At 43.5% G+C, this 24,934-nt stretch overlaps 1 long non-coding RNA gene across 1 annotated transcript in view; it reads left to right on the top strand.

Annotated features, from left to right (window-relative positions):
• Positions 1-24,934, top strand: part of LOC129006657 (uncharacterized) — a 60,317-nt gene that overhangs the window by 7,399 nt on the left and 27,984 nt on the right. The window contains exon 4 of the long non-coding RNA XR_008492044.2: positions 10,715-10,808. This is a non-coding gene — a long non-coding RNA (uncharacterized LOC129006657). The remainder of the gene's footprint in view (positions 1-10,714; positions 10,809-24,934) is intronic.

The raw sequence follows: 24,934 nt of genomic DNA, 5'->3' as shown, positions 1-24,934 counted from the left end.
AAGCTGGTCTTGAACCCCTAACCTCAGATTATCTGCCTGCCTCAGCCTCCCAAAGTGCTGGGATTACAGGAGTGGGCCACTGCTCCCAGCCCGAAGTACTTAATTACTATCTTTAAAAGGAAAAGGACTCTTTTCCCAATATAAGCACAATAATATTATCATCCCTAAAAATCCCCCAATAATTTCTTAACATTACCTAATTCTCAGTGTACGTTCCATTTTCTCCAATTGTCTCACAAATATCTTTGTGCAGATGGTTTGTTTGAATCTGAATCTAAAGATAGTACACACATGTAGTTGGTTATGTCTCCTGAGTCTCTTGCTACCTACAATAATTCTTACTATCCCTTTTTAGAGCTCTGTATTTCGTAAAGGAAGCTGATCATTTGTTCTGTGGAATTTTCCACATCCCGGATTTGGCTGATTGTGTTATCATGGTGTTGTTCAACAATGCTCCTAGGCTCCTTCTATTCCTGTAAACTGGTGATAATGAGGCCTGGAGGCTTGATGAGATTCTGATTCAGTTATTATTGTTATTACTCTTTTGGTAGTGCAGCGGACTTCCCCATGCACCTCGTCAAGAGACACATAATGTCTGGCTTTCTACTTTCAGTGATGTCAAAGTTGATCAGTGAATTTTAGTAAAAACTGCTGTTGTAGTTTTTTAGACCCCTCTCTAAGATTCTGACACGAGTCCATGGGGGCTGGGCTGGTGAACAAATCTAATTCACAGACCAGGCTGCACTCAGAATCACCCTTCCTCTGGGACCAGGGAGGCATTGTTACTGGGCCAAGCTGATGTCTGACCTTTGAGAGCTTGCCTTGGGTGGCAGAATTTCCCAGGAAGCTATTCAGGCCCTAAGGCAAATAGGATTCCTGCTGGCCTGTCCCACCGGTCTGTCAGGCGAGCTTGAATCTTTGAATGAAGTGAGGATTCCAAAGAGATTTGTCAGAATGTGTGATATTAGATTTCTTTAGCAAGAATGCTTGTCACTTTGCCACTTTCCAGTGGAAAAAATTTCCACTGATTGTGTCTAAGAATGCAAAAGAAAATGGAGAAGCAAGGCAATTTCACAGGAAAATAGTCAGCAATGGAAACTTACTATTAAACAACACAGGAGGACTTTTACTTTATGGTCTTGAATTATACAACTTGCCCTTTGAACTGGATAGTTTGATTATGTAGTCAGTTCCCTCGGGCAATTCAGGTTTGCGCCCCCTAGATTATTACCACTCCCCTCACCCCACCGATATATGAAGATGATTGTGTGAGCTTCAGACTGACAACCTCTAGTAGAATTTGGGTTGCAGTAGGTTTTAAATGTAGGGAAATTGTTTTATGTAGATGGCTTGATGAATATGGTAATTTAGTTTTTAATTCATTTGACTCAGTTGAGAAAAAGATTTCAACTTCGGAAATTAAGAAACTCATACATGTTTGTGTCTTTTATATATGATTTTGAGGTCCTTTGCCTGACATACTGTGCTGTGCTTTTTTTTTTTTTATTCCCTCTTAATGTCTTGTGCTTTGGGATGCTTCATTTCTGTGTCTGCCCTGGGGCTTGTTCTGTGTCAGGTAACATGCTCACCTTCTTCCTGGCTTGATTTCCACATTCAGGAAGGCTTTTTTTTCTCCAAAACATTTGTTTTGTTCACAGATGGTATTATAAGGTTTAGAGAAGTGTGATGGAGTATTTCACATAGTTTTGCGCATCGTTTTATAAAGTGAGTTTCGCAAATTTATGTATCCATCTTGGCCTTCTTTCTTTTTCTCTCTCCCTCCCTGAAAGCTGAACTAGACTGAGAGCCACTCGGGGGAACTTTGTTTTATATACATGGTTGTTTCCCAATTCCAAGCTCAGTGCCTGGCCCATGGCAGGTGTCCAATGAATATTATGGGAGGAGTTAATGAGTAAAAATGAACTTTGAGAATTTTTTTCTCTCTTTCCACCCTCAAATTCCCCAAACAGGGCACCCTTGTTTATACTGGGTTTTAGGAAACTAAATATCAATGACAGCCCACTCCTTTTGCTTAGAAAGATTTAGAGACTGCTTTTTCTTAGGTAAATGCTCAGCTAGATTCAAATCACTAACTCCAATTTATAGGTCAAGTTAGAATTAGGATGGAACATTTTGGCTCAGGGCTATGGCTATGAAAAAATTTCCAAGGCCAAAGTCACAGACAATGTCACCGTATTCATTTCCTGTGGCTTCTGTAACAAATTACTACGACCGAGCAGCTTACAACAGAAACTTATCCCCTCATAGATCTGGAGGCTGGAAGTCCAAAATCAGTGTTACTGGGCTGAAATCAAGGTGTGGGCAGGGCTGCACTCCCTTCAGAGGCTCTAGGGGAGGAACCTTGCCTTTCCAGCCTCTAGTGGACTTTGGCAGTGCCTTATCAATCATATTTTGAAAGTGGGTAGACGGAAAAGGACATAAAATTTTAAGTTAGAATCCAGGCAAGGTGGCACATGCCTGCAATCCCAACACTTTGGGAGGCTGAGGTGGGCAGATCACTTGAGGCCAGGAGTTCAAGACCAGCCTGACCAAAATACATATTTTGGTCATATACTAAAAATTATATTTTTAGTGACCCTGTCTCCACTAAAAATATAAAAAATTAGCTGGGCATGGTGGTGCATACCTGTGGTCCCAGCTACTTGGGAAGCTGAGGTGGGTGGATTGCTTGAACTGGGGTGGTGGAGGTTGCAGTGAGCTGATTTGACACCACTGTACTCCAGTCTGGGCAGCAAAGCGAGGGTCTGTCTCCTAAAGAAAAAAAATAAAAACTAAGTTATAAACATGCCGTTTAAAATGGTTATTTGGGCCTGGTGCAGTGGCTCATGCCTATAATCCCAGCGTTTTGGGAAGCTGAGGCGGGAGGATCGCTTGAGACCAGGACTTTGAGACCAGCTTGGACAACACAGTGAGACCTCCATCTCTACCAAAAAAAAAAAAAAAAAATTAGCCAGGCATGGTGGTATGCACCTGTAGTCCCAGCTACTTGGGAGGCTGGGGTGGGCGGATCCCAACCCAGGAGACTGAGGCTGCAGTGAGCTATAATTGCAGCATTGTACTGCAGCCGGGGTGACAGTGAGATGCTCTCTCTAAAAAAAAAAAAAAGGCTCTTTGTAGCATAAATTGCAACCATGGACTAGCAGCCAGCCTCCCCTCCTTTCTTTTGGTGTGTACACCCCTCTCCCTGAGGTTTAGCAGGTAGATGCTAGAGTTCCCAGGTAGAGGCTACAGTGCTCAGCCTCTTTTCTAACAGGTGAGGCTATCTAAGTTCTCACCACTGAGTTGTGAGTTGAAGTGAGGTGTGCAACTTCCACATCATTTTCTTAAAGATAAATTGCTTGCCTTTGACTTCCTTCCCCTTTCCCCTCCTTTGGGAAGGAATACAGATGCTATGGTGAGCCAGTCTGACCATTCAGGCAAGGATCCCTCCCTACCAGGTGGTGGAACAATGAGAATGAGGACCTCCTGGAGCACAGCGGCCTCACCACCCTGCACCCCACTGCGCTCACCTCTGGAAATGACACAAGAATGAACTTCTGTATAGTTTGTTTGTTTATTTATTTACTCATTTATTTATTTTGAGACAGGGTCTCTCTCTGTCACCCAGGCTGGAGTGCAGTGGTGCATTCATAGCTCACTGTAGCCTCAAACTCCTGGGCTCAAGCAATCCTTCCACTTCAGCCTCTTGAGTAGCTAGGACTACAGGCATGCACCACCACACCACGCTAATTTTTTTTTTTTTTTTTGATACAGAGTTTCGCTTTTGTTGCCCAGGCTATAGTGCAATGGTGGGATCTCGGCTCACTGAAACCTCCGCCTCCTGGGTTCAAGCGATTCTCCTGCCTCGGCCTTCCAAGTAGCTGGGATTACAGGTATGCACCACCACACCTGGCTAATTTTGTATTTTTAGTAGAGATGGGGTTTCACCATGTTGGTCAGGCTGGTCTTGAACTCCTGATCTCAGGTGATCCACCCGCGTTGGCCTCCTAAAGTGCTAGGATTACAGGCATCAGCCACTGCACCCAGCCCTTCTGTAGGGGTCATCATTTTGGGGTCCCTTTCTTGTAGCAGTGATATGGTTTGGATGTGTCCCCACCCAAATCTCATCTCAAATTGTAATCCCTATTTGTCGGGGGAGGGATCTGGTAGGAGGTGATTGGATCATGGGGGTGGTTTTCCGCATGCTGTTCTCCTGATAGTGAGTGAGTTCTCACGAGATCTGATGGTTTTATAAGTGGAGGTTTCCCCTGCTCTCCTTCCTCCTGTCACCTTGTGAAGAAGGTACCTGCTTCCCCTCCTACCATGATTGTAAGTTTCCTGAGGCCTCCCCATCCATGTGGAACTGTGAGTCCATTAAACCTCCTTTGTTTACGAATTACCCAATCTCGGATAGTAACTTTATAGCAGTGTGAGAATGGACTAATACAAGCAGTTCAGTTTATACCGGTACCAATATACAGACAACACCAGGAAAGAAGTGGATTTCTTGGTTTTAACTACTACTGTTTGTCTATTTAGTAAGGCATGTTGGACAACAGATACTATTCTGCCTTTTTTTTTTCTTAGTCGGAGTTTCGCTCAGTTGCCCAGGCAGGAGTGCAATGGCACAATCTTGGCTCACTGCAACCTCTGCTTCTTGGGTTCAAGCGATTCTCCTGCCTCAGCCTCCCGAGTAGCTGGGATTACAGGTGTACGACACCACACCTCGCTAATTTTTGTATTTTAGTAGAGATGGGGTTTCACCATGTTGGCCTGGCTTGTCTTGAACTCCTGACCTCAGGTGGTCCACCCACCTTGGCCTCCCAAAGTGATGGGATTACAGGCGTGAGCCACTGTGCCCAGCTGCTGTTAATTTTTTAAAAAGAATTCTTTTCCTACACACTCCAAAAAAAAAAAAAAAATAGTTACCCCAAGTACTGCCCTTGTAAGCTGATTATTTTGTCTCTTCTATGCTGAATTCACTTAGCCTGCTTAGAAGACTCTGGTTTACTCTGAGCTGCTAGAGTGAAACTTTCATTAGTTAGTATGAACACATCACCACTATGTGTCTATCCTGCAATAGCTTGCGGGGGACTACTTAATAGTCTTCATAAGAAATACTGAATTAGTGTCTCCAAAGTGTGTGTTTAAATGTATAAAAATAACCTCTGGGATTTCGGCTAAAGAGAATGTCCCCTAAATCCTGTGAAAAACAAGTTATTCTTTTTTCTTTTATAATATAAAAAGATTAGCTGAGCCTAGTGGTTTACGCCTATAATCCCAGCATTTTGGGAGGCTGAGGCAGGCAGATCACTTGAGGTCAGGAGTTCGAGACCAGCCCGGCCAACATGGTGAAATCCTGTCCCTACCAAAAAATAAAAAAATTAGCTGGGTGTGGTGGTGCACACCTGTGGTCCCAGCTATTTGGGAGGCTGAGGTGGGTGGATTGCTTGAACCAAGGAGGTGGAGGTTGCAGTGAGCCAGGATTGTGCCTCTGCACTCCAGCTTGGGCAACAGAGTGAGACCCTGTTTCAAAAATTATAAATGAATAAATAAATAAATAATAAAATACATAAAAAGATTAAACGATTTTTTTTTACCAGAGTAGTTTATCTCAGTTATGAACAAATTAAAAATGAAAAGATAAAACAAAAAATTTCATAATCTTACTATCCAGCAAGCAACTTGGTATATATCATTTCAGTTCTTTATGAATACATGCATATTTGTGAAAATCAGACTATATTGTATGCAGCTTTATATCTTCTCCCTTAAAATAAAACCTAGAGATTTTGGTAAATATCTTGATTCTCATTGACTCTAGTCAGCTTAGTAAGCTGCAGAATGCTGCCTGGGTAATCTCACAGAGGGAAGGGGGCTATCTTCATACTGAGTAAATTTGGTTTTAATATGTAACGTATGCCCTGTACCATTTTCAGTAGTGTGAGGTAGGGAGGGAGAAATGGCATTGATCTATTACTGTAGAAACTTTGCCTATGATTTACAAGCATGAGCATTTTCTTTGCCTGTTTTACGACTCTATTCAACCCTGAATTATGGGCTGTTTATTTTTTCTCTCTCTCTGATTAGAGTCATGAGAGAGTTGTTTGCCTGGTTCAGTCAAAATACAAATCCAATGTTGTTCCCATACATCTTACAGCTTTTCCTTTTGACAAATACAAGAAGGCTGGGATGTAGCAGACAGAGCATTTACCAGCTGCCAGGCAGTGTCTTAAGCAGATCACACAATAGGGTTTAAACCTCTAAAAACCCTATGAGGTAGATAATGCCAGTCTCTTAGTCCAGGTTTTCAGGTTAGAAAAATGGAGACTTGGAGAGATGAAGCAACTTTTTCTAGTTATTGGAGCTAGTAAGTGTCAGAGCTGAAATTTAAACCCAGTGTGTCTGACTTTAAACCTAACTTTTAAACACTGTGCTTATTGTCTTCCAAAGTGAAACTAATTTATTTGAAAAATACACTTACGGCCGGGGGTGGTGGCTCTTGCCTGTAATCCAGCTACTTGGGAGGCTGAGGTAGGAGAATCACATGAACCTGGGAGGTGGAGGTTGCAGTGAGACAAGATCACCCCACTGCCCTCCAGCTTGAGTGACAGTGCAAGACTCCATCTTGGAAAAAAAAAAAATTTGACAAATAGCCGGGTGTGGTGGCTCACGCCTGTAATCCCAGCACTTTGGGAGGTTGAGGCGGGCAGATCATGGGGTCAGGAGATCGAGACCATCCTGGCCAACATGGTGAAACCTCATCTGTAATAAAAATACAAAAATTAGCTGAGTGTGGTGGTGCGTACCTGTAATCCCAGCTACTCAGGAGGCTGAGGCACGAGAATCGCTTGAACCTGGGGGTGAAGTTTGCAGTGAGCCGAGATTGCGCCACTGCCCTCCAGCCTGGGTGACAGAGCGAGACTCCATCTCGGAATAAAACAAAGCAAAACAAAAAGAAAACACTTAAAAAATTTGACAAATAAAATTGTGTAGATTTTTTGTGTACCACATTACATTTTGTAATACGTAAACATTGTGGAATGGCTCAGTTGAGCTAATTAACATGTACATTACCTTACTTATTTGTTTTTGTGGTAGGAGCACAAAATCTACTCTCTTAGCAATTTTCAAAATACCAGTTGCACATGCCTGTAGTCCCAGCTACTTGGGAGTCCCAGCTGAGGGAGAGGATTGCTTGAGCCTAACAGTTTGAGGCTCTGTAGTGTACTATGATCACACCTGTGAATAGCCACTGTACTCCAGGCTGTGAGCCATATAGTGAGACCCCATCTCTTAAAAAAGCCAAAAAACCAAAAACAAGTCAATGTTATTAACTATAGTCACCATGTTGTACAACAGATGAAACTAATTTATTTTTGCATCTTGTTCTTCAAATACCCAAATTTCATCAGATACATGACACCGTAGATTATAAAACACATCATTATTTTATATTCCAATAACAATAAAAAGTTCTAACTGTAAATGTAGAGTGCATCTCAATTTCTGAAGTTACAATGTGAAAAATAAGTAAGCCTTAGAATCAATGAAATATGCTAAAATTATAACTAGAAGAGGCTAGTACTATGTCCCCACTTGCATGGGTAGGGCTGACAATATGAGTTTGGCGGATGCAGTGCATTCTCAGGGGTGAGGTCTAGCAGGCACCACCATACATTTTCAGCTCACTTGCAGGAATAGTGGTTGTGCAGTTGGATTTGTCGCTGCAGTTGGATAAGTCATTATTATTCCTGCCCACAGTCCCAGAAGCTTGGAAGCACCAAGCTGCCTAGAGCTACTTGGAAATAATAATAGAGCAAGAGAATATGGGAATAATGGATGAGGTATGTGCAGCACTTTGTATCTGTGATTTTGAATGTAGGACATACACATCCAGCGGTTCTTTCCCTGCAATGATGTATTGAACAACAATAGCCACATTTTATGATTTCTGGGAAATATCTGCCGCAAAATTATAGCTAAAGAAGGAAATCAAATCAGTCCAGCAGAATTACTCCAGGAGTATAGAACGAGATGAACAGAGGGCTGAACACTGAGCCTTGAGAAATGCCTGCAGAGCGGGTATGAGGGAGAAGAGAGGGCAGAAAGGTGGGGAAGTGGGAGAGAAAGGGAGGGATGAGGGCTAAACCAGCAAAGGGCTGAAGCCAAGGGTGGGATGAGTTTCTTAAAGGCAGAGGTAGACACAGGGATTGAATGTTACCGAGGGTTCACTGATCAAAGACTGTTTGTTGGTCAAGGAGCTTAATGGATCTCATGCCTATAAGGAGAATAGAAGGAGGCAATTTGAAAGCAGAGAAAACCCTTTTCCCCTTTATTATTATTTATTTACTTTTTAGAGACAGAGTCTCACTCTCACTCTATTGCCCAGGCTGGAGGGCAGTGGCACCATGATAGCTCACTGCAGCCTCGATCTCCTGGGCTCAAGCCATCCTCCCCACTCAATCTCCGGAGTAGCTAGGACTACAGGTATGTGCCACCACGCTTGGATAATTTTTAAATTTTTTTGTAGAGATGGGGTCTTACTATGTTGCCTATGCTAGCCTCGATCTCCTGGGCTCAAGAAGTCCTTCTGCCTTGGCCTCCCAAAAGTGCTGAGATTACAGGAGTGAGCTGCCAGGCCTAGCTTCCTTTATTATTTTCAGAAATGTTACACAGATAAGGGAATGGCAGTCTTCCCAAACCTGGCTGGATAGATCCTTACAATACTAGTTTTTGCATTAGGGGTCTTCTCGGTAACATCTGCGCACACTTCCTTCCACCTTTTTTTTTTGTTTTTTTTTTGAGATGGAGTCTCGTTCTGTTGCCAGTCTAGAGTGCAATGGCGCAATCTCGACTCACTGCAACCTCTGCCTCCTGAATTCAAGTGATTCCCTTGCCTCAGCCTCCTGAGTAGCTGGGACTACAGGTGTGCGCCATCACGCCTGGCTAATTTTTTGTATTTTAGTAGAGACGGGGTTTCATCAAGTTGGCAGGATGGTCTCGATCTCCTGACCTCATGATCCGCCCGCCTCGGCCTCCCTTTTTCTTTTTCTTTTTCTTTTTCTTTTTCTTTTAGAGATGGTGTCTTGTTATGTTGTCCAGGCTGGTCTCAAACTTCTGGCTTCAACACCTAGCCCGAGTTCAAGTTCACTGTGCCCAGCTTCTTCCACCTTCTGAAAACCTCATCTCCTGTGATACCCTGATACCTCATGCTTCTGAATGGTCACTCCTGCTTCTTGGGCTCAACTTTCACAATTAGCTTGACCCAATTTTTTTTCTGCTCCCTACACCTTCAATGTTGACTTTCCCCCTGATTTTATCCTTAGCCTTTTTCTCTTCCCTATTCTCTGCACATTCTTTGGAAAATCTCATTTATACTTATGGCTTCAAAAATTACCATCTATTTGTTCTTGATGCCTGAAACACATTTCTAGCCCAATTCTCTCCCCTCAGTTTCTGAGTCAGCTTCCTTCTCTCTCTCTCTTCTTCCTTCCTTCCTTGCTATTTGATAAATTTTGCAGCTTACCGCTAGCAATGTATCCATGACTCAAGAGAATGTACTTTAGGTATGTATTTTGCCCTTAGCTTGATTTTATTTTTTCTCTCCTCATTTTCCCTCCCACACTCCAAAATCACTTATCTAGACTTCAGTCGTTTTCCTGACTTTAGTGTTGGTTCACTTTATTTTTCAACTGTGAGCTCCGAACCAGGCAAATCAGATCAAATGTGAGGGAAATTCTTCAATGTCTTACCATTGCCTACAGTTTAAAACAGAAATGCCTTTACCTGGGACACAAGTCCCTTCATGACTTGGCCCCTACCTACCTAGCTGACATCACTGGGACCTGTTTCCCAGCTTGATTTTTGACTCAGGAATGCTGAACTACTAGTAGCTGTTGTTCGTATATTTCTTTCTTTCTCCTTTCTTTCTTTCTTTCTTCCTTTCTTTCTTTCTTTTGTTTGTTTGAGACAGAGTCTTGCTCTGTTGTCCAGGCTGGAGTGCACTGGTACGATCTCGGCTCACTGCAACCTCCACCTCTAGGATCAAGCGATTCTCCTGCCTCAGGCTCCCAAGTAGCTGAGATTACAGGCGCCTGCCACCATGCCTGGCTAATTTCTGTATTTTTAGTAGAGATGGGGTTTTATCATGTTGGCCAGGCTGGTCTCAAACTCCTGACCTTAAGTCATCCGCCTGCCTCAGCCTCCCAAAATGCTGGGATTACAGGTGTGAACCACCACGCCTGGCCCCTATATTTCTTTGCCTCTACCTGGATGCACTGACCTCCCCTATTTAATTTGCTGGACAAACTCATACCCATCTTCAGTTCTTCCTCTGTAAAGCTTTCCCCTGACTCCCAGTTTTTAGATGCCCCCTTTCTTAGGTTCCAATTACACTTTTTCTGCTTTGTCCACAGAAAGCTTCTTCAGGGGTTTACTTTGATTTTAAAAATTGCCATTTATTTAGGTTACATATCAAAAAATCAAGTTTTTTTCAGGTCAATTTAGAAATTTCTATTTATAAATGTAGCAAATCGCAACACTGTAGGAGGCACACCTTTGATTAATATTTGATCCCATTTACAAATCTAAACTTTTACTTATTTGAAACTGCAATAATAACCCATCAATGTATTTATTTCCCTTTAAAGTAACTCAGATGTCTGGCTGTTAAACTTTCCAAAATGTTTAATTATCTCTTTCTTTTCTTGAGATGGTGGGCCTTGCTATGTTGCTCAGGCTGGTCTTGAACTCCTGACCTCAAGTGATCCTCCTGCCTCAGCTTCCTTGAGTAACTGGAATTACAGGTGTGTGCCAACTTGCCTGACTAAAATGTTTAATTTGTATAAATCTAATCGTTAAACATGACCATATAGCCGGCCTTAATTCTAAGTGCCAATATTACATAAAATGTAGTAAACTTTCAACTTAAAATTATAATTCTAGGCTGGGTATGGTGGCTCATGCCTGTAATCCTAACACTTTTGGTGGAGAGAAGGGATGATCTCTTGAGCCCAGGAGTTCGAAACCAGTCTGGGTAACATAGCAAAACCCCCATTTCTAAAAAAAATTTAAAAAGTAGCCAAGAGTGGTAGTGTGTGCCTGCAGTCCCAGCTACTAGGAGGCTGAGGTGGGAGGATGGTTTGAGCCCAGGAGTTTGCGGCTGCAGTGAGCTATGATCGTGCCACTGCACTCTGGTCTGAGTGACAGAGTGAGACCCTGTCTCTACTGAAAAAAACCCACAGAAACCCAAATATATGTATTTATATAAAAAAGATTTCAACATATGAATTTTTGGGAGAACAAATAGTCCATAACAAGTATTATAAGTACTATAATATTAATACTTTCAGATTCCTTAATATCGAGATGTTAGTAGTACAAGTTTCACTCTCTTAAAAATTTCTTTCTTTCTTTTTTTTTTTTTTGAGACAGGGTCTTGCTCTGTTGCCCAGGCTACAGTACAGTGGCACAGTCTTGGCTCACTGCAACCTCTGCCTCCTGGTTCAAGCAATACTCCTGCTGCAGTCTCCCAAGTAGCTGGGACTACAGGCACCTGCCACTATGCCCAGCTGATTTTTGTATTTCTAGTAGAGACAGGGTTTCACCATGTTGGCCAGGCTGGTCTCAAACTCTAGACCTTAAGTAATCCACCAATCTCAGTCTCCCAAAGTGCTGGGTTTACAGGCGTGAGCCACTGCGCCTGGTGCTCTTAAACATTTGTATATTTCATTTTGAATCCTCTCATGGTTAAATATTCTTGCCAGCTAAAGAACAATCACAGTTAGGGATTGCCTTCCCAAGATAATTTTTTGGGAAGGTGCAACAGAATTCATGTCTACAATAGAGTAGGAATACCTTGAGCCCTACCCTAGATGCTATGTCAGTGATTCCATAACTTACAAAAGGTGGCCACATAATTTCACATCCTTTAAGTTCAAGTTTTACATTACCAAATCTTCTACTATCTCTTTACAGTGTCTATAAGCCCACATCCACTGATTGGATTTTGGATACTAGCTCTAAATATCCCTGAACCTGATAGAATTCTAACCGCTTGCCCCAAGTAGGTTTCCTGTCTGGGAGAACTGCACAGTTCTTCCAGATATTAAAATTATTTCCAATTTAATTCTGCAACTCTCTCATGAAAGAGTCACAACTTCTTCCGTTACCTGGGATACATCATAAGCACGCAATAAATGTTGGACCAATTAACGGCATGGCTGAGTGTGCAAACGGATACCAGGTAACAGAGAAGAATTTTTATAACTGCTACTTATTTTTCTCTCCCTTCAAAGTATAGCATGGTGGTTAAAAGCCTGGGCTTTGCAGTCAGACAGTCCTAGGTTTACATTTCCTGATGCTTATTAATTAGGTGACATTAGGCTAATTATTAAGCCTTTCTGAGCATCAGTTCCTCATCTGTAAAATGGAATGGCAGGACCATTATAGGATGGTTGAAGATAAAATTATATGTTTAAGTATATACATGCACACATATGTGTTATAAGCTGAAATGTATGCTCCCAGAATTCATATATTGAAGCCCTAACACCCTATATCTCAGAATATGATTATATTTGGAGATAGGATTTTTAAAGAGGTAATTAAGTTAAAATGAAGCTCAAGGTGGGCTCTAATACAAATGGACTGGTGTCAGCCAGGTGCTGTGGCTCACCCCTATAATCCCAGTGTTTTGGGAGGCCGAGGCAGGAAGATCACTTGAGGTCAGGAGTTCAAGACCAGCCTGGCCAACATAGCAAAACCCCGTCCCTACTAAAAAATACAAAATTATCTGGGTGTGGTGGCACATGCCTGTAATCCCAGCTACTTGGGAGGCTGAGGCAGGAGAATCGCTTGAACCCGGGAGGCAGAGGTTGCAATGAGCTGAGATGGTGCCCTTGCACTCCAGCCTGGGTGACAGAGTGAGACTATCTCAAAAAATAAAACAAAGCAAAACAAAAACAAAAACAAGACCCAAATGGACTGGTGTCCTCATAAGAAGAGGAGGCTAGGATACACAGAGAGACAGCAGGGGCATACGTGCACAGAGGGACAGCCACGTGAAGAAGCAGCAAGAAGGCGGCCATCTGCAAGCCAAGGAGGGAGGCCTCAGAGGAAACCAGCCCTGCTCACCACCTTGATCTTGGATTTTCAGCCTCTAGAACTGAAAGAAAAATAAATTTCTATTGTTTAAGTCACCCAGTTAATGATTTTGTTATGGTAGCTCTAGTAAACTAATTTTATATATCTGTATTTATATCCAAGTTAGTACAGTAGCCTAGCTCAATAAATGGTATCAGGGGAACCCACCCCCAATATTTCAACGTAGGTTCTTTCTATTTTCCATAAGTGTTGGCCAGCTGAGAAATAAAGAGAAAGAGTACAAAGAGAGGAATTTTACAGCTAGGCCGCTGGGGGTGACATCACGTATCGGTAGGACCATGATGCCCACCTGAGCCTCAAACCAGCAAGTTTTTTATTAAGGGTTTCAAAAGGGGAGCAGGTGTAAGAACAGGGAGTAGATCACATGCTTCAAAGGGCAAAAAGGAGAACTACTGATAAGGGTCTAACAAAGATCACAAGGCAAAGGGCAAAAGCAGAACTACTGATAAGGGTCTATGTTCAGTGGTGCATGTATTGTCTTGATAAACATCTTAAACAACAGAAAATAGGGTTCAAGAGCAGAGAACCAGTCTGACCACGAATTTACCAGGGCTGGGTTTTTCCCCACCCTAGTAAGCCTGAGGGTACGGCAGGAGACCACGGCGTATCTCAGTCCTTATCTCAACTACATAGGACAGACATTCCCAGAGTAGTCATTTACAGACTTCCCCCAGGAATGCATTCCTTCCCCAGGGTATTAATATTAATATTTTTTGCTAGGAAAAGAATTTAGTGATATCTTCCCTACTTGCATGTCCGTTTGTAGGCTCTCTGCAAGAAGAAAAATATGGCTCTTTTAGCCCGACCCCGCAGGCAGTCAGACCTTATGATTGTCTTCCCTTGTTCCCTAAAAATCGCTGTTATTCTGTTCTTTTTCAAGGTGCACTGATTTCATATTGTTCAAACACACATGTTTTACAATCAATTTGTAAAGTTAACACAATTATCACGGTGGTCCTGAGGTGACATACATCCTCAGCTTATGAAGATACCAGGATTAAGAGATTAAAGTAAGACAGGCATAAGAAATTATAAAAGTACTATTTGGGAACTGATAAATGTCCATATTAAAAAGAAATCTTCACAATTTATGTTCCTTTGCCACGGCTCCAGCCTGTCCCTCCATTTGGGGTCCCTGACTTCCTGCAACAAAATGGTAGTCATTATAACTATTATTTAACTTTCCAATGAAACTGCTGCCCCCCAGAAAAGGTTGTCCCACAAGTCATATGCAAACTGTCCTTTTTTTGTTGTTTGTTTGTTTTGAGACAGAGCCTTGCTCTGTCGCCCAGCCTGGAGTGTAATGGCAGAGTCTTGTTCCACTGCAACCTCCGCCTCCCGGGTTCAAGCAATTCTCCTGCCTCAGCCTCCCAAGTAGCTGGGACTGCAGGTGCCTGCCACCATGCCCAGGTAATTTTTGTATTTTTAGTAGAGATGGGGTTTCACCGTATTGGCCAGGCTGGTCTGGAACTCCTGACCTTGTGATCTGCCTGCCTTGGCCTCCCAAAGTGCTGGGATTACAGGCGTGAGTCACCATGCCCGGCCAGCAAACTTTTCATTGTTTTCTGAGTTAAACACAGGCGTGCCTCTTGTCTGCCTGATCTCATGCATCCCTGGCTGTGAGCCCTCCCTGATCTCCAGGGAGATATCTTTGCTCCTCCTATGGGATTGGGGTCTGCCTATGCTGTTTCTCAGTTGCCGTCATCGTCTGTCTCCATAACCATCTCTCTCACCGAACCAGGCTTTGTGCATCTTTGTATTCTGGGCACCCAGCGCAGCATGTCAGGAAATTCAATTCAATAAACTGAGAAATAAGTTCACTGAGAGTTTAGGTTTATTTACTTTATCTTGTTAACAACTGCAATGATAACACTGCGGGTTAGGGAGCAACTTTCATGTTTAGTCTCAAACGTTTTCTCAAGAGTCAGTGCCGGGTTCTTCTAGCATTGCAGTGAGCTTGGGACATTCTTAGCTGCTTCAAACGAGAAGACATAGCCTGTTTAACTTGCCAGGGTTCATGTAACAGAGGCCTGGTCCCATCTGGGCATGTACAAGACTTGCTTCATTTACCTGGAAATTGCAGGTATCTCTTCCTCATAATGAGGTTTCTGAAATATTCCTTGTTTTTCAGAGACTCAAGCTATTAGCCAAGTAGGAGCTAGCAATAACTCTTAACCAATGGCAAAAGGGTCAGATATTTCCTATGCTGTTGTTACTGTTTATAACAGGGCTGACACAATTTGCTGGGGGAAGAAAGATTTGAACTGTCATTATAGATTTTCTCTCCTTGTGTGTGACTTGGCAGGACACTGACATTGGGTCCTCCCTGAAGGTCATCTTGAACCAAATATGCACCCCTAACTTTCCTTCCTACCAGGCAACAACGGCAAAATTTCTTGGCTATATCTTGTTTGCTTTTCAGCAACGGCAAGCCAAAAGCCATCCCAGCACAGAAATAACTGGGATGCCTTTTGTTTCTTTGGCAACTGTTTTATCACTCTTGCCTTTATTTGATGAGAAGGTAATGGAGAAAAAAATGATAATGATAATCTCACACAATATGTAGGTATTTTTACAAACCAGTCTTATACTTGAAAATAATTTTATAATACATCAGGAAAATATCAAAGGAAAATATAAGGAAAAGGGAAGAATAGGATTATTGTTAGAAAATATAAAATACCACACTTGCCTTTAGAGAAAAATTTACAGTGTAATTAAATGAGCCAATATCAAGGTGTTTTAATAATCTAAAATATTATTTTTATATACCCTACCACTTAAAATACTTGGCAGGAATCTAACAAATGAAATGTAAACCTTTCCTATATTTCTTTTACATACCATCAATATAGCTTACTACTATTTTTCTTCTTTACACACACACTTAAGAATGAAGTACTATCCTAAAGCAGAAGAAAAATAAAGGCACATCAAATATGCATGCTGCCTATTAACATCTGTTTATTCTAATTTAATTTTTTTTTTTTTTTTGAGATGGAGTCTCCCTCTGTTACCGAGGCTGGAATGCAGTGGCGCGATCTCAACTCACCGCAACCTCTGCCTCCCTGGTTCAAGCGATTCTCCTTCCTCAGCCTCCCGAGCAGCTGGGACTACATGCATGTATCACCATGCCTGGCTAATTTTTGTATTTTTAGTACAGATGGAGTTTCGTCATGTAGCCCAGGATAGTCTCGAACTCCTGACCTCAAGTGATCTTCTGCCTCAGCCTTCCAAAGTGCTGGGATTACAGGCATGAGCCACTACCACGCCCAGCCTATTTTAATATTAATGCAGTATCAATAAACTCAGAAAACTGATTGCACTAACAGGATAATGGTAATTTTCATTATATAAGGGAAGTACTTAATTATTCTATCTTGATCACAATTTGGAATAAACACTTGTCTGGTCTAGCAATAAACTGGGCACTTTCTTTAGCCAAAAACAAACAAACAAACAAACAAAAAAAGAGTCAGATGTTATCCATTGATACAGTTTGGATATTTCTCCCCTCCACGTCTCATGTTGAAATGTGAGCCCCGGTGTTGGAAGTCGGACCTAGTGGGAGGTGTCTGGGTCCTGGAGTTGGATCCCTCGTGAAGGGCTTGGTGCCCTCACCACAGTAATGATTTCATGCCAGACCTGGTTGTTAGGGTCTGGCACCTCCTCTTCCTCTCTCTTGCTTCTGCTCTTGCCATGTGACGTGCCAGCTCCCAGGTCACCATCCTCCGTGATTATAAGCTCCCTGACCACTTACCAGAAGCCAAACAGATGCTGGTGCCATGCTTGTACATCCTGCAGAACTGTCAGCCAAATAAACCCCTTTTCTGGGCCAGGCGCGGTGGCTCACGCCTGTAATCTCAGCACTTTAGAAGGCCGACGTGGGCGGGTCACTGAACGTTGGGAGTTTGAGACCAGCCTGGCCAACATGGTGAAACCCCGTCTGTACTAAAAACACAGAAATTAGCTGGGCGTGGTGGCGGGCACCTGTAATCTCAGCTAGTTGGGAAGCCGAGGCAGGAGAATCGCTTGTACCTGGGAGGTGGAGGTTGCAGTGGCCCGAGATCGTGCCACTGCAATCCAGCCTGGGTGAAGAGTGAGACTCTGTCTCAAAAAAATAAAAAAAAAATAAAAAATAAGCCTCCTTTTCTTTATAAATTACCCAGTCTCAGGTATTCCTTTATAGCAATGCAAAACGGACTAACATATCCATAAAGCCATTGACCAGGTGAAGAAAAATGATGATGGAGTCTGCTATCTGTCCACCAAACTCTATCCTCCCATTCTTTCTCAGTATTGGAACACTACTGAGGATTTTGGCTGCATTTCCAGGGGCAACATTCCCCCGGCTCATGTCCCACTTTGCAGCAAACTGTGGCTATGCAACCCAGCTCTCACAGATGGAATAAGAACAGAAATGTTGGGAGCAACTTCCCATTTAGTTGTTTAAGAGAAAGTCTCTAGCCCTGAACTCAGCTCTTGCCCCTATCCTTGCAGTCTGGCTTGGCCACAACTTGGACATCCTTGGAAGTCATGTGTGGAAGGACTGCCATCTGCCACCCTGGACTGGGGACAAACCCACCTGGAAGTCTTAAACTGGACTGTTAGATGAGTAAGACATAAACTTTTATCTTGTTTGAGCCATTGAATTTTTGGGTCTCTTTGTTATAGCAGCTATCGTTTCCTCACCCACACAGAGGCTAAAGCACTACATGTATACACCATTGTCTGGAGCCCATAATTGTGCAAGTCCAGCACCTTAAGGTAGCGTAGGCGCTCCCTCCTTCTCTTGCTTCCTTTGGTACTGTTCGTCCAATATTGGCTTTGGTATCCACCTGTAAACCTACTTTTTTTCTCCTTTCTTTTGACCAGGAAAAATGCCTGCAACATTGTCAGCCTCTAACCTCTGACTTCCAGGTTTGCCCTCTCTTTATTCCCCTCTCACTAGCAGCTAGAGTATTATTTTTGAGGATGAATGAAAGTAGCCACCTCTGGCTATGTACCCCAGTGACTTCTCCCTATAGCACCATAGAGATGGTGTCTCTGTGGTTGTTGCAAAACCCAGACCTTGACTGTGTGTGGTGACTCAGACTTATCATCCCCAGACTTTGAGAGGCTGAGGTGGGAAGATCATTTGAGACCGGGATTTCAAGACCAGCTTGGGCAACATAGCGAGACCCCATCTCTACAAAAACTTAAAAAAAAAACTAAATCAAACAAACAAAAAAACCAGCCAGGCATGGTGGTGCACGCATTTAGTCCCAGCTAGTCAGGAGTCTGAGGTGGGAGGGTCACTTGAGCCTTTAAAAAAAAAAATCCCAGCTCTTTACTGACTCTATGCCTTCTCCACCCAGGGACATTTAATACATGCTGTAAAGTCTGAATAGGCTGCCCTTGGGACAAGGGCCTGAGCAAGGGAGGCAAGGCAGACGTGCTAGGCTGAGGGAGCCACACCACCATGACGAAGAATGCATGTATTTTTGTTTTGTTTTGTTTTTTTTAGACAGAGACTTGCTCTGTCACTCAGGTTGGAGTGCAATGGTGTGATCTCGGCTCACTGCAACCTCCACTTCCCCAGTCCAAGCAATTCTCCTGCCTCAGCCTCCCAAGTAGCTGGGATTACAAGCTACTTAGGAGGCCTTGCAAGGCAGGAGGATTGCTTGGGCCCAGGTGTTCAAGGCTGCAGTGAGCTATGATTGCACCTGTGAATAGCCACTGCACTTCAATCTGGGCAACATAGCGAGCTCCTGTCTCTAAAAAATAATAATGTATTTTAGGTTTGGGAGGCCGAGGCGGGCGCATCACAAGGTCAGGAGATCGAGACCATCCTGGCCAACATGGTGAAACCCCGTCTCTACTAAAAATACAAAAATTAGCTGGGCATGGTGGCAGGTGCCTGTAATCCCAGCTACTCAGGAGGCTGAGGTAGGGAGAATCGCTTGAACCCAGGAGGCAGAGGTTGCAGTGAGCCAAAATCGTGCCACTGCACTCCAGCCTGGGCAACAGAGCGAGACTCCATCTCAAAATAATAATAATAATAATAATAATAATAATAATAATAATAATGATATATTTTAGGAATAATCAGAAAAATGTTCCCACTGTGGAGGAGAACAAAGTTATCTGCTGGGGGAGTAAAATGAGGAATCACAAAGAGGAAAGAAAGAGGTAAGAGCAGTTTGCAGTCAGGACAGTGATGTAACTGAGGTGGTAAAATGCAGTCTTGGCCAGGTGCGGTGGCTCACGTTTATAATCCCAGCACTTTGGGAGGCCGAGGTGGGTGGATCACCTGAGGTCAGGAGTTCAAGATCAGCCTGGCCAACAAGGCGAAACCCCATCTCTACTAAAAATACAAAAAATTATCTGGACCACCGTGCCTGGCTTAAATGTATTTTTACACTTTTTTCTTTTAAATTAGTATCCAAACAAGTTTCCAACATTGTGTTTGATTTTTAGGTCTCTTAAGTGTCTTTTTTTTCTATGTCAGTGCTGGTCCCCCATTCCCTACTTCTATTGATTTGTTGGTAAAACCAGTTCATTTGTCCTAACAAATGAATACACCCTGGATTTGTCTGATTTCTTTGTTGTGGTATCTTTTAACTTATTTTGGTGTGTGTCAGATCTTTTACCAAGCATTTTAGTTTGGCCTAGAGAACAGGTTGTGAGTTCTGTTTCTGTTTCTGACCATATTATATGGGCAGGTCACTTAAGTCCTCTGTAGGCTGGTATTTCCCTGCCCCCTCCCCCCACCGGCCCCAATGCATGCCGTCATTTTTCTATCTGACAAATAGGGATGATCATAACTTGCTCTGCTTTTAGAATGACATGAGAATGAAATGAGGTGCTCTGTGTGGTAAGTATTAAGGTTCTTAGGTAGAAAGCACTCTCAAAGAATGGTTACAAAACTTTTCTTTTCTTTTTTTTGAGACAGAGTTTCGTTCTTGTTGCCCAGGGTGGAGTACAATAGCACGATCTTGGCTCACTGCAACCTGTGCTTCCCAGGTTCAAGCAATTCGCCTGCCTAAGCCTTCCTGAGTAGCTGGGATTACAGGCATGCGCCACCATGCCTGGCTAATTTTGTGTTTTTAGTAGAGGCGGGGTTTCTCCATGTTGGTGAGGCTGGTCCCGAACTCCCGACCTCAGGTGATCCGCCCGCCTCAGCCTCCCAAAGTGCTGGGATTACAGGCATGAGCCACCGTGCCCCGCCAGGAAAACTTTTCTTTAGGCTGAAGGGAGTTCGATAAATTTAGGAATGCAAAAGCTTTAGTGACAGGGAGTGGGGAGAAGGCATGAATTCATTGGCTGTTGAGATCGATGTTGCCCTTTTCCTCTCTGCATATATATCAGTGTCTAGACTTACATGGTAAAGGAGGGCACAAAAATGCAATACGATCCAATTAGAAGTGCTACATTCCATTAAGCTTATTCTGTTTGCCTTCTTCCTTCCTACTTCGAATAATTGTGAGTACCAGGTAGGTTTCTGGCCGTTTCTTTATTCTTGATGGTGTGATAACAGCAAAATAGGACAAGAAGAACATTCAGATGTGGAAAACTGCATTGCATAGGCTGATCATACAATGTCTGAATAGCTAACAGGGGACCTTTGAGCTTGCATCAAGAGACCCCGAAATCTCAGCTCATGGATTGCCATCCAATTTATTGAGGCTGTCCTCTTGTCCTCCTAGCTACCTGCCTGGCCATTGCACTGTTTTCTTTACCAATCAGGATTCCTGAGTGCAATCTGATGCAGGACTCCCTCTCTTGTTCCTTTCAAAGCCTCAGTGTCAGAGTCTCCTGCCCTAAGTGAACATGGAAGCTCTCAGTTACCAAAAGGTTGGTCGTCACATACGCTGCTGGGATTTGACACCATAGCAAAGTATAAGAAGCTCAGGGTAGCCTTTTAGGTTTGAGAGATTAAAAAATAATTTTAGTATTTAGAATGGAAAGAAAAGCACTTCTTTCTTCCTTCTTTCTTTTTTTAAAGACAAGGTCTTGCTATGTTGCCCAGGCTGGAGTGCAGTGGCGTGATAACAGCTCACGGCAGCCTTGAACTCCTGGGCTCAAGCAATCCTCCCGCGTAGCTAGAACTATGCTTATCACTATGCCTGGCTAACTTTTTCTTTTCTTTTCTTTCTTTCTCTCTCTCTCTTTCTTTCTTTCATTCTTTTCTTTCTTCCTTTCTCGCTCTCCCTCCCTCCCACCTTTCTTTCTCTCTTTCTCTTTCTCTCTTTTTTCTTTCTTTCTTTCTCTCTCTCCCCCTCCCTCCTTCCCTCACTCCCTCCCTCACTTCTTTCTTTCTTTCTTCCTTCCTTCCTTTCTCTTTCTTTCTTTCTTCCTTCCTTTCTCTTTCTTTCTTTCTTCCTTTCTTTCTTTCCTTCTTTCTTTTTCTCTGTCTCTTTCTTTCTCCCTCTCTCTCCTTCCTTCCTTCCTTTCTTTCTTTCTTTCTTTCTTTTTCTCTTTCTTTCTTCTTTCTCACTTTCTTCTCTTTTTTTTGAGGCAGGGTCTCACTATGTTGCCCAGTCTTATCTTGACTTGTCTTGACTCCTTGTCTTGAACCCTTGGCCTCAAGTGGTCCTCCCACATTGGCCTCCCAAAGCACTGGGATGACAGGTGTGAGTCACTACATCCAACTAAGAAAAGCACTTCTGATCCTCAGTGTGCCCTGTGTTCCGGCAGGACTGCTTGCAAACCTTAGCTACTGCTCCTAGCATCAGCCCCATGTGGCACCATTGAAGCTAGGCACCCAGGGTTACACAGTCAGCATTTGCTAAGGGCCTGTCTGAATGCAACATGAGCTTGAGCAGGAAGCTTTTCTACTTGGTATAGTAGATTGCATAGTCCCTCCTGCTTCCCAAAGATATATCTACCTGGAACCTCTGAATGTGGCGTTAGTTGGCATAACGGCCTTCGCAGATATAATTAAGGTAAGAATCTCAAGATGAGATCATCCTGGGTTAGGGTGGACCCCAAAACCAATGATGAGTTTCTATATGAGGCAGCAAAGGGGAATACAGAGAGACACAAGGGAGAAGGCCACGTGAGGATGGGGGCAGAGACTGGAGTGATGCAGCCTCATGCCAAGGAGTGCCTGGGACCACTAGATGCTGGAAGAGACAAGCCAGGCTACTCCTCTAGAGGTTCTGGAGGGAGCAAGGCTTTGCAGACACCTGGTTTTCAGGTTTCTGGCCTCCAGAACTGTAAGGGAATACATTTCTGATATTTTAAGCACCAAATTTGTGGTAATTTGCCATGGCAGCCAAACGAAAGAAATGTACTCAGCCCATGTAAAGACCTCACCCTCTGTCTGATCCTTGATCACTAACAAGTCATTTATTTGTTTATTAATTATTATTATTATTTGAGACAGAGTCTTGCTCTGTCGCCTCAGCTCACTGCAACCTCCACCTCCCTGGTTCAAGAGATTCCCCTGCCTCAGCCTCCCAAGTAGCTGGGATTACAGGCACACACCACCACACCTGGCTAATTTTTGTGTTTTTATTAGAGACAGGGTTTCATCATATTGGTCAGGCTGGTCTTAAACTCCTGACCTCAAGTGATCCACCTGCCTTGGCCTCCCAAAGTACTGGGATTACAGGCATGAGTCACTGCACCCAGCCTGTTTATTTATTCATTTATTATTTTGAGACAGGGATTTGCTCTGTCTCCCAGGGCTGGAGTGCAGAGGCATGATCATAGCTCACTGTAGCCTCAACCTCCTGGGCTCACGTGATCCTCCCACCTTAGCCTCCCTAGTAGCTGGGACTACAGGCATGTGCCACCATGCCTGGCAAATTTTTTAATTTTTTGTAGAGACAAGGTCTTGCTATGTTGCCCAGGCTGGTCTTGAACTCCTGGGCTCAAGCAATTCTTATGCCTCAGCCTCCCAAAGTGCGAGGGTTACAGGTGTGCATCACTGTGCCTGGCCACTAACAACTAACTTTTTTTTTTTTTTTTTGAGACGGAGTCTCAGTCTGTCGCCCAGGCTGGAGTGTAGTGGCACGATCTCGGCTCACTGCAAACTCCATCTCCCAGGTTCACGCCATCCTCCTGCCTCAGCCTCCCGAGTAGCTGGGACTACAGGTGCCCGCTACCACGCCCGGCTAATTTTCTGTATTTTTAGTAGAGACGGGGTTTCACCTTGTTAGCCAGGATTGTCTCGATCTCCTGACCTCGTGATCTGCCTGCCTCGGCCTCCCAAAGTGCTGGGATTACAGGTGTGAGCCACTGCACCCGGCCACAAGTAACTTAAATTTGAAAAATTATTTCCCTGTCTAGGTAAACCCCAAATTATACTTTTCCATAAGTAGAACCTGACAGTTCTTATAATGGCTGAAGTTTTATTTTCTATTTTTATTTATTTATTTTATTGAGATGTAGTTTCACTCTTGTCATCCAGGCTGGAGTGCAATGGTGCAATCTCGGTTCACTGCAACCTCCGCCCCCTGGGTTCAAGCAATTCTCCTCCCTCAGCCTCCCGAGTAGATGGGATTACAGGCGTGAGCCCCCACACCTGGCTAATTTTTGTATTTTTAGTAGAGACAGGGTTTTACCATGTTGGCTGGGCTGATCTCAAACTCCTGACCTCAGGTGATCCACCCACCTTGGCCTCCCAAAGTACTGGGATTACATGTGTGAGCCACTGAGACTGGCCTGGCTGAAGTTTTAGAGAGAAGAGGTGGAGATATTTTAGAGGTTGGCTATCTGGCCAGTTAGAAAGGACTTCATAGGTTTGCAGTGTCCTGTTGAGGTCAGCATGGCCCACAGTTCTGTTCCCAGGTTTACAAAATAAGAAACCTTTACCGTATTAGCATACCCAGTGTTGAATATGTTCTTCAGGGATAACCTGTGATAAAAGTAAAGTCACAACCAAGATGTATGAACTAGAAAGATGATTTGTCAGTTTAGGATAGGAGACCTAGCTCTGTAGTGATGGGGATGCTCACATACCTTGCTCGTGTCTCCCTCTTTCTAGATTTAGTATACTAGTCAGCCTAAATCAATAATCAAAAACTAAGTGCAGTGGCTCACACCTGTAATCCCCACACATTGGGAGGCTGAGGCAGAAGCATTGCTCGAGCCCAGGAATTCGAGACCAATCTGGACGACATAGTAAGGCCCCATTTCCACAAAAATTAAAAAAATTAGCCAGGTGTGGTGGTGTGTGCCTGTGGTTTTGGCTACTCAGGAGGCTGAGGAGGGAAGATCGTTTGAGCCCAGGAGTTCGAGGTTGCAGTGAGCTATGATTGCATCACTGCACTCCAGCCTGGGTGACAGAGCAAGACTCTGCCTCTAAAAAAGTTAAATAAATAATAAATAATAATTAGAATATTACTTGGTGTGAGAGTAACTGTTGATACTCACCCATGTTCATGTCGTTGTCCTCTTCCTTGGCGTACTGCTAGACAACATTGACTGCCCCTTGCTCCCTACTGTCATCTAGATGGGGCCATATAAGGAGTTCTCTCCATTGGAATATGAGCTAGAGTCATGTGTGTTACCTCTGGGCCAAGAGTCTTAGGGGTGGGTGTGCTTTCTCTACCATTGCTCATCCCCCCATCCATCAGCTCAATGAACAGTACTTCAAGGAGCCTGGGGAGGGTGGTGCCATGGTATTAAATGGTTCTTGGTCCCTGAATGACTTTGTGGAGTACAGCCTACTCCTGGCCCAGTTCTCATTGGAATGTGATGTGACAGAGACATAAACTTTTATGGCTTTAAGCCAGTGCATTTCAGAGTTATCCATTATAACAGCTAGCATAACTTA

The sequence above is a fragment of the Pongo pygmaeus genome, chromosome 8 (assembly GCF_028885625.2).
Source record: "Pongo pygmaeus isolate AG05252 chromosome 8, NHGRI_mPonPyg2-v2.0_pri, whole genome shotgun sequence".
Classification (NCBI taxonomy): domain Eukaryota; kingdom Metazoa; phylum Chordata; class Mammalia; order Primates; family Hominidae; genus Pongo; species Pongo pygmaeus.
This window is presented reverse-complemented; position numbering and strand designations above follow the sequence as displayed.